The sequence below is a fragment of the Antechinus flavipes genome, chromosome 3, assembly GCF_016432865.1.
Source record: "Antechinus flavipes isolate AdamAnt ecotype Samford, QLD, Australia chromosome 3, AdamAnt_v2, whole genome shotgun sequence".
Taxonomy (NCBI): Eukaryota; Metazoa; Chordata; class Mammalia; order Dasyuromorphia; family Dasyuridae; genus Antechinus; species Antechinus flavipes.
In genome coordinates, this window is record NC_067400.1 from 515,732,602 (window position 1) to 515,747,896 (window position 15,295).

The 15,295-nt window shown below is 40.7% G+C and overlaps 1 protein-coding gene across 1 annotated transcript in view; it reads left to right on the forward strand.

Annotated features, from left to right (window-relative positions):
• Positions 1-425: 425 nt before the first annotated feature.
• PAK1 (p21 (RAC1) activated kinase 1) overlaps positions 426-15,295 on the forward strand; it is a 192,419-nt gene continuing 177,549 nt past the window's right edge. The window contains exon 1 of the mRNA XM_051987057.1: positions 426-559. The gene's annotated coding sequence lies outside the window, so the exon portion shown is untranslated. The remainder of the gene's footprint in view (positions 560-15,295) is intronic.

Genomic DNA, 15,295 nt, shown 5'->3' on the forward strand with positions numbered 1-15,295 from the left:
CTACTTCAGGGGAGAAATAGAGGGGAGGGCGGGCTCAGTTCGGACGCCCGCAGCCTCCAATGGGAGAGGCAGAGAGTTCTGGGGACTGGAGGAGGCGGCCGGTGGAGATGGAAGGAGGGGTGTGAGAGTGAGGGGAGGGAAGGGAAGGGGAGAGAAGGAGGAGGACTGGGCTTTGGAGCAGCTGACAATAGAGACGATTAAAGGGAGGAGAGGGGGGAGGAAGGGCAGCGAAAGAGGCGGCGGAAGGTAGGGGTTGCATTGTGGAGACACCCCTCTCTCCCTTCTTCCCTCCCGGGAACCAGTGGGGAGAAGACAGCAGAGAAAGAAGGGCTGGGGAGACGGAGGGGCCGCCCGGGCAGTCGGAGCTAGAAGCGGCTAAGGGGCGGGCTAGAGTGGAAGAGACAGAGAAGGTGGGGAGGCGAGGGGAAAGAAGGGAGGCAGGGAAGGAGGGCAGAGACACTGAGAGCGAGGGAGTGATCAAGGGAAAGAGGGAGGAAGGAGGGAAGCCGGGCTTGCGGCGGGAGCAGCAGCAGCAGCAGCCGGAGGAGCAGAAGAGAAGGTGAGTTCCGCCGCTGCGCTGGGCGGGCTCGGCTCCCGGCTAAGCGTTAGCCTGGTGCCAGTCCCCACTTGAACGCGTGGATTTTGATGGGCGCGGGGAGCTAGCATCCTGGGCTGGGTGACTCCAGAGAAGGGGGTATGAATGGGGACTGTCCGGCCCCTCTTCTGGGCGGTCCCCCGCTTTAGTCGGGGCGGCTCTCCATTTCCTCGCATTCCTCACCCGCAGCTCAGTGACTGGGCTGGGAGAGAGGTGTCTCTTCCTTCTGGGACCGATTCCCCGGAGGTTGAGCCTGAGGATGGGCTAGGGCTGGGGGAGGGGCGCCAGGTGAGTTGGCTTCAGACTAAGGGGTGGGGACTAGATAGTGAAGTGGAGCGGAGTTCCGAGTGAGAGTAGAAAGTTTGGAGCGCGTGTAGGTTCGGGGCGGGCTCTGCGGGGCAGCCACTCTTAACCCCTGTTCCCGGCGCAGCTGCCCCGGGGCAGCCCAACAAAGAACCGCTTGGCGCTCTGGGTCCTTGCCCTGCAGCTGGCTCGCCTGGGACCGAGTGAGGAGCCTGTGGGGGAGGGGAGCAAAACCCTGTGGGTGGCTGGATCTACCCTGGGTGGTGGGGGAGCATCTTTTTGCTGGTTTCAGGATCGGGGTGGGGGCGGGGAGTTGGGCGCAGGTACAGGTTTGGCGACTTTCTCCAACTTAGTTTGCTTTTCTTGAGTGGCAAACTGCGATTCTGCAAGGTTTAATCCAGCTCATCTGGATTTCCTTCGGTATTGTCAGTCGGTCGGTTAGCCAGTAAACAGTTTTGTGCCAGGTACTGTGCTAAGCGTTGAGGATAGAAAAAAGAGACAAAAGACAGTTCCTGCCCTCAAAAAACTCACAGTCTAATGGGGAAACAGCAGGCAAATCAATATGAGCAAACAAGCGAGAAACAGGAAATAATTAAAAGAGAGGGGCACTAGAATTAGGAGGGGCTGGCAAACATTTTCTGTAGAAAGTGAGGTTTTAGTTTGGACTTAAAGGAATCCAGAAGAGCCCGGGAAATGTGCTTATTATCGTCGAGGTAGCCTGGACTCAGTCAGGCCCTAGGATTATAGGGGTAAGAGCTGCAAGGGTCTAACCTCCTCCCCTCACCAGGTGGAAATTGAGACCCTGGGAAGGGTAGATCGTACTGGTACTAATAGCTTAACTTAATTAGAGCCCAGACCCTCAGACTGCAAATCCAGCATCTTTTCCAGGGCTCCTCTTTCTTTTACAAAATCGAATCTGGTTTTTACTTCAATAAATATTTATTAATTACATATTATATTGTATCAGGCCTTGGAGTTACAAGGGGAGAAAAACTAGTACGCTTTTCTATCATCCCTTAAATTTAACTAAGATCTTTCCTCACAAAAAATCCTATGAAATTGAAACCAAATTCTATTTTCTCCATTTTACAGATGAAGAAATTGAGATACAGAAAGGTAAATAGCTTTACAGGGCATATAATCAGGTTTGAGAGCAGGGACTGGAATTCGGGTCTTTTGACCAGTGCCCTTTTCACTGTGCCTTGCAGATCCTAGAATGAGAGGGCCCTTACCCTCAAGGAGAGGCAGCTTGGAGTCGGGTTTAATGGTGCTGAAGTTGGAGTCAGGAAGACCTGAATTCAAATTTGCTACCTGTCTATGTGACTATGAAGAAATCATCTCACCTTTCTGAGACTCACTTTTCTCATCTGTAAAATGGGACAAATATAACCTCTCAAATCTCCTTTACAGAATTGTTGTGGGGATCAAATGAAGTAGTGTAGGTGAAGAGCCTCAATTAAAATGTCATACAAATAGCAGTTATTATTAAGTCTCATTCTCTTGAAGAGATACAACATACATAGAACAACATACATAGAATAATAATCCAAGCCTCAGAGAAAGGAAAAATCACCTATAAGTAAGAAGGAGAAAACAACCAGGAGAAACAACCTAAACATATGTAAGTAAATACAAATATACACACATGCATACATGTGTCCATATATGTAGGTGCATTATATATGTATATGTATGTGTGTAGATATGTACATGTGTGCAATAGGATATATATATGTATGTTTATTCAAAGATATATAGCCTACAAGGTTATGAGAGGGAGAAGGCCCTATAAGCCTTTGGCAGGTATTTGACAGATGGTGCTTGAGTTGAGCTAAGTGATTCTAAGACAGGTGAGTAGGCAGAACACTCCAGGAATGGGAGAAAGCAGGTGCAAAGACAGGAACTAGAATGTCATGAATAGGCAATAACTAGCAAGTAGTCTGGAAAGGTAGGTTGGAGCCAGATTATGAAGGCTCTAAATGCTAAACAGAACATTTTATTCTGGAGCCAATAGAGAACAGCTGGAACTTTAAGCAGGGAAGTTGTTAGGGTCAGATTAATGCTTTAAGGATACCATTTTGGCATCTATGTGCAAGATGGATCTCAGAGGGGTAAGACCAGTCGAAAGGCCACTGTAGTAATTCAGGAATGAGCTGATTAAGACAATGAACTGAGGTGTTGACCATGTTAATAGAAAGAAGGGGATAAATTCAAGAGATATTGTGAAGGTAGCATCTATATTGGAACAGTTAGGTGGTACCATAATGCACTGAGTGCCAGATCTGAAGACAGGAAGAATTCATCTTCCTGAGTTCAAACTTCATTTCAGACATAACTTTGTGACCCTGGGCAAGTCACTTAACTCTGTTTGCCTCAGTTTCCCTATCTGTAAAATGAGCTGGAGAAGGAAACCGAAAACCACTCAGTATCTTTGCCAAGAATACTCCAAATGGGGACATGAAGAATTAGGACTGAACAATAATTAGCATCCAAAAGACTAGCAACTGATTGAATGGACATGGGCAGAGAAGGGGATGGGGAAGAGGCAGATTCAGAAATTAAGGTGAATTCAGAATTGCACACTTTGGTTTCTGTAGAAGAATAGCTGGGTTTTGAAGGCCAGAAGGAAGAGGAAGATAATGAATTCTCATTTATAAATGCTAAAGTTGAAATGCTAATGAGTCGTCCAGTTCAAAATGTCCAGTAGACTGGAGCTCAGAAGAGATTAGTGCTGGATATATAGATCTGAGAATCATTTGCTGAGAGATGAAGCATGACAGCTTTTAACACATCTTCTTGCCTCCTCCGTGTTCTGCCCTCAGGGTAGCTGTATCCCAAAGCAAGAAGTATAGTGTATAGAACCTGAGCCAGACTCAGACTGGACCAGAGTTTAAGTATGTGCTTATACTAGATGAATGATCCTGGGCCAGGCAATTTCTGTCTGTTTCAGTTTCCTTAACTATAAAATGGGAATTATAAATAAATAAACCTACCTTCTAGATTTGCTGTAAGGATTATATGTGATAATATTTATGAGTCACTTACACTGCTTAACACATAGTATGCACTTAATAAATGCTTGTTTCCTTCTTTCCAAAACTCTTTCTTGAGTCCTTTTCTGACTACTTGCTTCTTATTGTGCCCTTTAAGTTTGTGTGTGTGTGTGTGTGTGTGTGTGTGTGTGTGTGTGTGTTTTGTGAGAAGTAATTAAGAGAGGATAATTAAATCCTTGGGAGTTGCTGGGATCATCATCAGTTGAGGTAACATAGAAGAAGAGAAGAGTAATATAGAAGAAGAAAATAGAACCCTGTCCAATGTGTGGCCCAACCAGCCAAAGACAATCTTTTTTGTCAGAGTAGAAAATAGGCAGAGTAGTCTAGGAGAAATCTCTTTCATGTAGAAGGGGAGGGTTGGCAATCTGGGAAAGCTTCTTTGTGGAGGTATCAACTGCCCCAGATCTTGAAGGAAGCGGAAGTTTGAAGAAGTTTGTTTTAGGCTAAGTTGGGGGGAATGGGAGGTGAGGGGTTGACACTCAGGAACACCAACACCTATAGGAAGCTGCCTCACCGGTACTCAAGAATATCACTTATTATTTTCTGAATTGCGAAAAATATGAAGAAAATAAAGATTCCGGCTCTAGTCTCAGCCTTGCTGTGTATAATCTCCTTATGATCCTCTGAGCCTCTGAAGAAAAAGGTTCACAATCCTTCCCTCTACCTCCCACCCCACTTCTCTTCTTGGCCTGGTGGGAGGATGGAATGAGATAATAGTTGGGTGTGGTTCCTGGGGTAGTATGTAACTGGGCTATCAAAAAAGGAGAAGCGAGAAACCAGAATTATTGGATTTTCATCATTTCTTACTAAAAGGCAGCGTTCTCCTAACATTCTCAGCTTGCATATTTTAACATAAATATCAGAGGGTAGGTTTATGGCACAATGTTAACACCTGCAGAGATAGAGTATATGAGGCTACATGGTTATTGGATGTGTGGCTTTTATTTTTGTTTAACTTTTTGAAGAACTGCCCTCTTTTTATTTATAGAGCACTAAGTTGAAGGTGCTGTAGTGGCAAGAGCAGAGAATTTAGTGAGTTTGAATCCTGGCCCTGCTTCCTATTGTTTCTATGACTTTAGACAAATTACTTTTCTCTGGTTCTCAGTTTCCTCCTCTATAAATTGAGGCAGATAAGCCTGATGATATTCTGAGGTTCCTTCCAGAAAGGAAAGAAGGAAAGAGTTTATATTGTACTTATGTACACTAGTTCAAAGTTAAATCAACCAGTCAAATATTTATTTAGTAGGTAGTAGTGCTTATCTACTGCTTGCTAAGCAACTTGGGGAATGAAGAAAAAGAAAGTCCTTCCCCACAAGGAGCTTACAATTAAAAGGGCTAGAGTCTGGTTCTTAAACTTTTGTTTTCAGTATCTTTATCCTATTAAAAATTATTGAGGATCTCTCCAAAGCGTTTTTGTTTACCTGGATTGTATTTATAGGCATCTACCGTATTGGAAATAAAAACTATTTTTGAATTTGTAGACCCTTTAAAAGGGTTTCAGAGATCCCCAGGATTCTCTAGACTATACTTTGAGAACCACTGGCTAGACCATGAGCCAACAAATATATACAGAACAAGCTATATGCGGGATGAATAGAAGTATATAAACAGAGGGAAGGCTCTAGAATTAAGAGGAGTTGCAAAGACTTGGTAAAAGAAGGGATTATATTTGGGACTTAAAGGAAGCCAGGGAGATCATTAGGTGGAGTGGAGGAGGGAAAATATTCCAGGCATGGGGATGGCTAGAGAGAATGTCCAGAGACCTAGAGACAGAGAGTCTTGATCATACAACATCCAGGAAGCCAGTGTCAGCTGGATCAGACAGTACATGTCATGGAGTAAGGTATAAATATATTGTAGGAAGTAAGAAAACTGGAAAGGTATAGGCTAAGAAAGAATTTGAATGACAGAGGGAAGATTTTGTGTTTTATCCTGGAGGTAACAGGGAATTGTGGGAATTTATTGTACAAGTGAATGACATGGTAGGACCTGCATTTTAGTAAGATCACTGTAGTGGCTAAATGGAGGATGGATTGGAGTGGGGAGACACTTGAGGCAGTTAGACCCCCCAGCAGACTATTGCAATAATTAAGGCATGAGGAGATGAGGGCCCCCACCAGGGATGTCGGTATCCGAGGAGAGAGGGGGGCAGCTGTTGCTAAGGCGAGTCAATAGTCCTTGGTAACTGCTTTGATATTGAGAGATAGTTTGGAATCTGGGATGATTCCTAGGTTGTGAACCTGAGGGACTGGGACCCTGATGTTGCCTTCTACAGTAATATGGAGGATAGGAGGTAGGGAAGGTTAAGGAAGAAAGATAATAAGTTATGTTTTGGACAGTCTAAGTTTAAGATATGTATTGGATATCCAGTTTGAGATATCTGAAGGGCATTTGGACGTGTGAGATTGGAGGTCAGCAAAAAGACTGAGGCAGAAAAAGTAGATTTGAGAAACCATCTGTATAGAAATGGTAATTAAAGCCATGGGAGCTGATGAAGTCAAGTGAATTTGCATGAAGAGAGAAGAGAGCCCAGGACAGAGCCCTGTCAATCCAGACAAAAATTTCCCTTAAAATCTTTCGCTTTTTTTCAGCTCAAACACCATCTTCTGCATTTTCTGCTGCTGATTAATCATGTATTTATTTTGTGTTTACCTTTGTTAGGTAAACACTACTGGTTTTTATTTTTGTTTTTAGAGAATGTAAGCTCCTTGAGGGCAGGGACTGTTTCATTTTTTGTCTTTGTATCTCCATTATCTAACACGATACCTGGCACACAGTGGGCAGATAAAAAATACTTAATGATTGGTTTGATACAGAATTTAAACCCCGGTTTTCTGACTCCAAATTTAACTAGGGAAAATTACTGTTGCAATGCCCTAGAGAGAACTATGCTTTGGACCCTTGCAACCCACTTTTGAAAGCCTAGATAAGCACCTACACTTTTGTGTTTGAGCCTTTGAGCCTTTGAGCTTGAAGCTACCTCCGGTTCTCCTGTGGTTTTTGCCTCTCTTTAGTGCTTCTGATGTTAATGCCATACAAGGACCTGCTTGACTCCACACTGGGGCCAAGTGGAAGCTCTACCGGATGTACTCCTTTAAATGCCTTCTGTCTCTTTCACTTTTCTTTTTAATTTGATGAGACTTTACACATTTTTTCCCCCTTTCTTGCTAGGTTTCCCTCTCATAGAGTTGTCCCATTCTTCCTAAGGCTAGAAGGCATATTCTGGTCCTTTCTCTGTCAGAACTCCTAGTACTCTTGTCAAGTATCATTTAAAGTCTTTCAGACATTGCAATGCCAATGAAGGAGATGGGGGGAAAAACACAGGGAGAATCAACAACCTTACTTTCTTCCTTTCCCAGCAGTCTGCTATTGGCTTTGTTAAATTTCCCCTAACTCCTCCCTATTTTCTTAAACCAGAAGGAATAAAAAAATGCCAACCTCCGTACGATAAAGACTGAGCTTTGTGGTTTTTAAAAAGAAAAGAAAAAAAGATTTTCTGCTTCATGCTGGTTTAGGACCATAAAATTTGTGTGAGCTAGTATGAGGCAAAGCACTAGAGTCTGCTGATGATTACATTTTCAATGTGAGCATTTACACCCAAGAAACTGGCTTAATGCTACAAATCGCAGCTTAATTTTTTTTTTATTGAAAGCAATGGAGAAAATGTTAATAATAATAATAATGATAGCTAACATTTTATTGTGCTTGTTATGTTCTAGGCACTGTGCTAAGTGCTTTACAATTATTATCTCATTTGATGGTTACATTTAAAAATGTGTCACATGTACATTTCCCTCCCAGACATCTAGCTATTAAACATTTGCCTATACACCTTTGACTAGGATAGCCTTTAGAACATAGAATATTATATATTTTAACCTGTATAACATATATTGGATTGCTTGCCATCTAGGGGATGGGGTGGCGGGGAGGAGGGGAAAATCTGAAACACAAGGCTATGCAAGGACCAATGTTGAAAAATTATCTGTGAACATTTTTTGAAAATAAAAAGCTTTTAAAAAATAAAAGGCAAACACACCAGTCTTTGAGGGGAAAAAGAATATAGAATATTAGTGTTTAGGATGTCAGAGCTAGATGGTTATCCCAACCCACCTAATTTTAGAAAAGGAAACAAGTTTAGAGAGGGACAAAACTTTCCTGGTTAGGTGGTTAGAGTTGAAGCTGATACAAGATCCCATCCTAATGCTTTTCCTTCCATCATTTTCTCTTATTGGCTCCTGTGGTCAAGTTCCCAATTTCCCAAATTGCCCCTTGGTTCTTGATAGCTGGTGTTCAAATTTATGTTTTAAAAAACACCCAGGATTGAAAATCAAAATTTGGGGATTATTATTGTGTTATTTTGGTTTTTGCAATTGATCCCTCAAATCCAAGTTTTCTCATCTGTAAAATTATGATGTCTGCTCTCTAAGGTCTCTCCTACCTCTAACAATTTATGATTTTATGATTCAGAGCCTTCAGTCAACAATTAAGAATTCACTTACTGTGCACTAAAGTCCCTGCCCTGCAGAGCTCACTTTCTCCTGGGGGAAAGCAACATGCAAATAATTATGCATATAGGAGATATATACAATGAAATGAAAGCAGAATGAGGAAAGGGACTTGAGCTGGGTTGCCTACTGGTAGAACTGGGAAAGGCTTCTTTTAGGAGTTGAGATTTAATCTGAATCTTGAAAGAAGCAAGGGAATCTGGGAATTGGAGATGAGATTGGAGAATATTCCTGGGTTGGGGGACAGCCAATACAAATGTATAGAGAAGGAACTTGGAATGTTGAATATGAGGAAACTGAAGCAAATTGGTCAGCATAGCTGGATCTCAGAGTTATTAAAAGGGAGGAGAGTTTAAGAAGACTGGAGAGATAGGAAAGGGTCAGATTATGAAGGGTTTTAAAAACCAGAGGTTTTAATATTTGACCTGGAGGTAATAGGGAGCCACTGGGGTTTATTGAGGAAGATCAGTCTGACAGCTAATTGGAGGCTGTTGCAAGAGTTTAAGCATGAAGTGACAAGGGGACTGCAGGAGGGCAATGTCAGTGTCAGAAGAGAGAAGGAAGCATATGTCTATTTTTGTATCTTTCTCTGTCTCTCTCTAATGAGAGATGCTATGAAGTTAGGAATGACAGGATTTGACAACTGATTTGATATGGGGATTAAGGGAAGAATGAAGGCTGACATTTGGTTGTGAGCCTGAGGAACCCTCACCACAATATGGAAGTTAGAAAGAGAGGAAGGTTTTGGAGGAGAATGATAGGGAATTCAGTTCTTTACATGTTTTGTTTAAGATGTCTGTGGGATAAGCAGTTCAAAATCAGCAGTTGGAGATGAGAGATATGTTGTGAAGGTGAAAATGACAAACTTTGACAGTGATTTGGATTTATGGAATGAGTGCAAGTTAAGAATCGAGGATAACATTGAGGGTAAGAGCCTGGGTAACTTGGGGGGTGGTAATTCCATCAACCCTAATAAAGAAGGTGGGAAGAGCAGATTTCAGTGGAAAGATAATGATTCTATTTTTACATGTTGAATTTAAGATACTGATACCACATTCAATTCAAGATGTCCAAGAGACAATTGATGACCTGGAACTGGATATCAGGAAAGAAAGATTAGATCTAGACAACACAGGTCTGGGAATTTGGTACAGAGATTATAGTCGAATCCAAAAGAATAGGTGAGATTATCCAGAGGGAGAATATAAAGGGAAAAGAGCAAAGGATCCAAGGCAGAGTTTTGGGGGATGGATCTGGGATTATTAGACCTAGGCTAGATGGAGATCTGGCAGATAGGAGCAGAACCAGGAGAGCAGTGAAAAGAAGAATTTAGAGGGGAGAAAGCACAAGCTTCTGAGAATAAGAAGATTAAAGACTGCAAAGAGGTCAAAAAGAATGAACATTGAGAAGATGTCATTAGATTTGGCATGAAATCACTGGAAACTTCAGTCAGAGCATCAGTTAATGATGAAGTTCTGCCAGACTGCAGGTTTAAAAGGGAGAGAGGAGAAGAAGTAAAGGTTTTCTTGGGGAAGTTAGCCAATAAGAGAAAAGAAAGATATAGAATAATACTTAGTGGAAATAGTATGAGGTCTTCCTGCCCAAAACATGTCAAAAACTAAATTCATTATCATTCTTCCTCTCAAAATCACTTCTTCCAAACCCAGCATTCTAGAGTTTCCTTAGAAACTCATGCTGATCTCAGAAAAAAATGATTCCTCACTCACCCATTGGGGCATCCCAATCCCCAGGGTCTGAGTCACTTGTGGCTGAAACTTCATTTCACTTTGCTGATCTCATCTGAAATTCATAAGTATACTTTACTGAAGGATTGACTCCCCTCTCCCCTCCAAGCACTTACAGCTTTTTCTCTAGGGAAAAACTCTTCTTCCTCTCTTGTCTCTTTGGTCTTTCATAGGAGTTCAAATTGCTTCTTTTGTGCAGTGTTTCTGAAGTCCATCTGATTTCCTGTCTAGGAATATTAAGTCAAGAAAAAACTAAGGACCCATTGGCCCATTCATTATCAGGCTGCTTATGCAGTATTGATTGCCTGGGATGAAATTGATCTGATTCTTAGTTATAAAAATTCCATTACCTCTTGGCGATTGTTCTGGGGCAAGGGAAGGGGGCAGGATTAGGCCATTTGTATTCAGGATAGGAAACACAGCAAAGAGTCATCTGGACTTATGGGACCCCTTGGGGAGATCGCAGGATTGGGGAGGTTGCAGCTGGAACTGAGACAAAAAAAAAAAAAATCCAACCTTCTGCTGTATGTATGCCAAGATTTTAGGAGCAAATAGGGGAGAGAAAGAAGGGAGTGAATGCAAAAATCTGACTAGAAATAGGTCTGCTTGGAGCGGTCAGGTATTCTGGTTGTTGGTCAGGGCCAGTAGTCCTCAAAGTGTAGTCCAAAGAATTGTTGGGGTCTCTGAAACCCTTTCAGAGGGTCTGCAAATTCAAAATCATTTTTTATTTCTAATATAGTAAATAGCTATAAATATAACCCATGTGAACAAAAACTCTTTGAACAGATCCTCGATAGTTTTTTTTAACAACATGAAGATACTGAGAACAAAAGTTTGAGAACCACTGCTAGACTGTGTGGTAAAGAGTATTGCATTCGTAGTATAAGTGGCTTGAGTTTGATTTTTACAAACTCTGACACTTAGTATCGGTGTGGTCCCTGATAATTGATCTTTGAGCAATTTTCTTCCTCTGTAAAATGGGAATAGTGATGTCCAAAGTGGAGAAGCAGCTTCTGGGATGGTAGTGAAATGTTCCTTAGAGTCAGGAGGACCTGAGCTCAAGTCAACTTAACCATATGGATCTATTCAAGTCAGTGAGTCAAGGATTTCTTATAAGACTAAGTCAAAGAGAGGTTCTGATCTTCGAAGACAGAGGGGGTTTCTTTACTTGGAATATCTTATACCAATAAAATCACAGATTTTCTAGGAGAAAAGTTACCTGTAATACTTAACCTCACTGGTTGTTGTGTTGATTCAATGAGATAATATATATAAAGCTTTAAAGTATAGATGTAGAACCTTTAAATGCTATGCAAGTGATAAAAATAAATCGTTCTTGGTAAATGGCAAGGGACCTTTTTTTTTTTTTTTTTTTTTTTTTTTTTTTTTTTTTTTGCCTTTATATCTCTCCCAGCCTAGTACATTGAAGCTTCTAGTAAATAAGATATTTTGAATGGAAGAGTAGCAGGATATCTCTTGGTTAGACTCAGCAGAGCCTTGGCCCTGGAGTCAGGAGGACCCGAGTTCAAATTTGACTTCAGATATCAGCTGTATGACCGTGGGTGAATCCTGATTGTTTCAAAAAAAGAAAAACAAAAACATGCTTACCCACCATAGAATAAAAAAAGGGACAGAACATCAGATCACGAAGGGATATTAGAACAGGGAATGCCAAATCTGAAAGGAATCTTAGCACATAGATGAATATTCAGAACAAAAGAAATTTGGAATATTGAATGTTAGACCAAGAAGGGATTTTATTCCTTTTCAAAAATTGTATTTTATTTTTATTCAATCAGCAAAACTTCTGTCTCTTCAACTCTTTCATTTCCACCTCCCCAATCCTTACCCCTGTCTCACATATTTAAGAACTAAAGCAAAACAAATCCTGAAAGGGAATCATTATAAGGAATATTATAACTAGGAAAGACCTTTAAAGCTTGTCTAGCACAGCCCTGTTATTTTACTGAGGCTGGGTGGGGAAATAATTTGCCCAAAGAAATACAGTTCTGAAAATCTAGAACCCATATTCTTTCATTCTCCCCCCCCCCCCATATAGTATATATATCCTATGTTTTGTTGTTTTTATCACTCACTCTTGTGAGCCTGAATATGTGCAGGTAGATATTATATAATGCTTTTCTCCTCCACTATGTAAAGGATAGCTTCGATCTTGCTAAGAATATATCCTGTATGGAAATTTTATGATTTATCCCTTATGCTGGGGGTGGGGAATGCTGCTGGGGGCCTGCCTGACTGGCTGGCAGTGCTCCAATTTCCTTGTCTCCACTAGGATCCCCAGATGCATGGGGGCCTTAATGTGGCTGTTAATATATTAGCATTCTCCACTACTATTAAACCCTCCTCAAAGATGCTTCACAAGCCATGCTAATTCTATGTCAGCAACTATACAAGCATTAGGAGTATCTCCATTTCTCTAGGTATCTCCCTTACTGAACTTAAGAACCATCTTGTCTCCTTACTTTTCTTACCTGGCTTGAAATTGCTCCAATTAGATTGCTCCCTTCAGGTTAGAAACTAAAATTTTGTTGTTGCATTTTTTTCACTTTTTAGGACCCCATTTGGGGTTTTCTTGACAAAGATACTGGAGTGGTTTGCCATTTCCTTCAGTTCATTTTACAGATGAGGAAACTGAGGCAGTTAAAGTGATTTGCCCAGGGTCACACAGTTAATAAGTGTCTGAGATTTGAACTCATATCTTTGAAACTCTAAGGCTCAGCTGCTCTGTCCACTGCTTTAGCTGCCCGAGATATTGGAATAGGTGATTAATTCATGAGTGCTACTTGGGAGACCCAGCTGCTTCTTTCCCTCAGCTGGATTAATTGATTGAGTTCATTTCAATAACTGCCTGCTAAAATATAATTTTTTCCAAGAGTTTTTAGATTATTTTTGTAATCAAGTGCAGGGAGTACTAGCTTGCATATCTGTGCTGCTTTACAGTTGTAGAATGTTTTCTCCGCCATAACTTTCCTTGGCAAGTAGTACAAACATTATTTCTCCCATGTTATAAATAGGGAAAATGGGATTCAGAGCTGGAGGGATTTGTTTCAGAAGCTGAGAGTTTCAAGGGTGGAATGGGGGGAAGAACAAAGGTTCTTCTTTTAGGGAGTGTACATTGGAGAAGAGGTAAATTGGTAAGATAGATGTATTGCCTGTCACTACTGCTTCAGGGAGCCATCTGGAATTCTACATGTAATACTAAATAGCAGCTTATATTTATAATTATATTTTATGAATGCAATTTATAAATGTATTTAAATTGCTCTTTTTGCTACTCCCATTGCCACCATCCTAGTTCAAATCTCATCTCTCTTTTGTACCTTAAAAAAATTCATAAATGAATTTTATTTTTTTTAAAACATCATTTCTGGACATATCCTCTTGGAACTGAACCCTCTATGTAACAAAGGAAAATAATTACATAAAACCCACCTCAGAGAACGTGGGAAGCAATAAGTATTCTTGTAATCTTCTGTTTAGAGAGGAAGGTATAATTTCATGATCTGTTTTTTGGGATCCAGATTGGTTAGTACAGTTCAAGTTCTTCCTTTTTTCTTCCCTTTAAAGGAAGGCAGTCGTTGTATTGGTTGACCACCTCAATGGGCTGACTTCTTTTTGCATCAGTTCATATAGATTCTATTCATACAGATCTTCCCATGTTTCTTTGGATTCAAAAATATCGATGAGATCCTGAGTAATTGGGTGCCGTTAACAAAGAAGGACTGGAGTATTGATGGAATTGCTCCCTGAGGCAGTCAGAGAAGGGCACTGATGGGGATCAGTTTAACCTCATAGTCAGCCATGGAAGTCACTGTCTGGGGAGTCATGGTCAGCCCCCTCTTGCTATGTCTGGTCAGAAATCTGAGCTATGTCAAACCCCTAAGGTTAAATTTCCCTTTAAATCTGTCCATGCTATCTTTGCTGAACCCCTTTGGATTACAGCCCACCATGACACTCTGCCTCGTGGTGTCTTTTCCCCATTCATCCCCATTTTCTCATCCCCCCACTATGCCTTGGTATCTCTCCTCTCACCCCACCATGTCTCATGATATCTTTCTCTTTCTTATAGCTAACATGCTAAACTCTCCTCCAGACTTAGTCTGTCAGTTAAGGGCATCCTCTTTTCCATCATTAATTGTTAAAATTTCTTTCCTTGCTACCTATATGCTCTTCCAAATCTATTTCATATTTACCATTCCTGGTGTCTATTGTATCCCTTCATTTTGTCTGTAACCTCTTCTCCTAAATTAACCTGCCTTTTGCCAAAGAGAATGGCCATTGTGAATTCTTCATATAACTGAACCCTAGCATTTGGTGTTCAACCTCAAACACGTCATTTGGAAGTAGGAATTGCTCTCCTAAATCACATCATATATACATGTGTATATGTATACACACACACACACGTATATATATATATATATATATATATATATATATATATATTATATACATATATATGCAGTGTGTATATAATTTTTTCACTGTGCAGTAATAATCTAATTTTTTACTTTTTGATTTTACATATTTTACCATTACATTCACATCTTTCTGAATGTATTTCTCTCTATTTTACATAGAGAGCCTTCCCATGTAATAAAGATAAAAAAGAAAGAGAAAAAAATCAGCAAAACCAACCAATATATGGGCCAAGTCTGAAAATGTCTACAAAATTCCATACTTCAGTTCTCCTATCTTCAAGGACATGATAATATTTATGTCTCACAGTTTATTTAGTCATTTCCCAATTGTTGGCTTTCCATTTCCCTTCTAATTACTTGCTACTACAAAAAGTTGCCTAGCTTCTTATTTTCTCCTTTCATCCCTCTTTCATACAAGTGTTTGGTTAGCCTGTCTAACATATTAATGCTATGATTTTGTCATTCCTTAAAACTTTCAATGATTCCTAACTGCCTATCGGATCATATTCAAACTCTTTGACTATGGCATTTGAAGGCCTTCAGCAACGTAGCTGCCATGTGCTTGTGTAAACTTATTCCTCTATATTTATTCTATGTTCTAGCTGTAGTACTCTACATTTTTATTGGGCCCATTCTTGTCTCTGTGTCT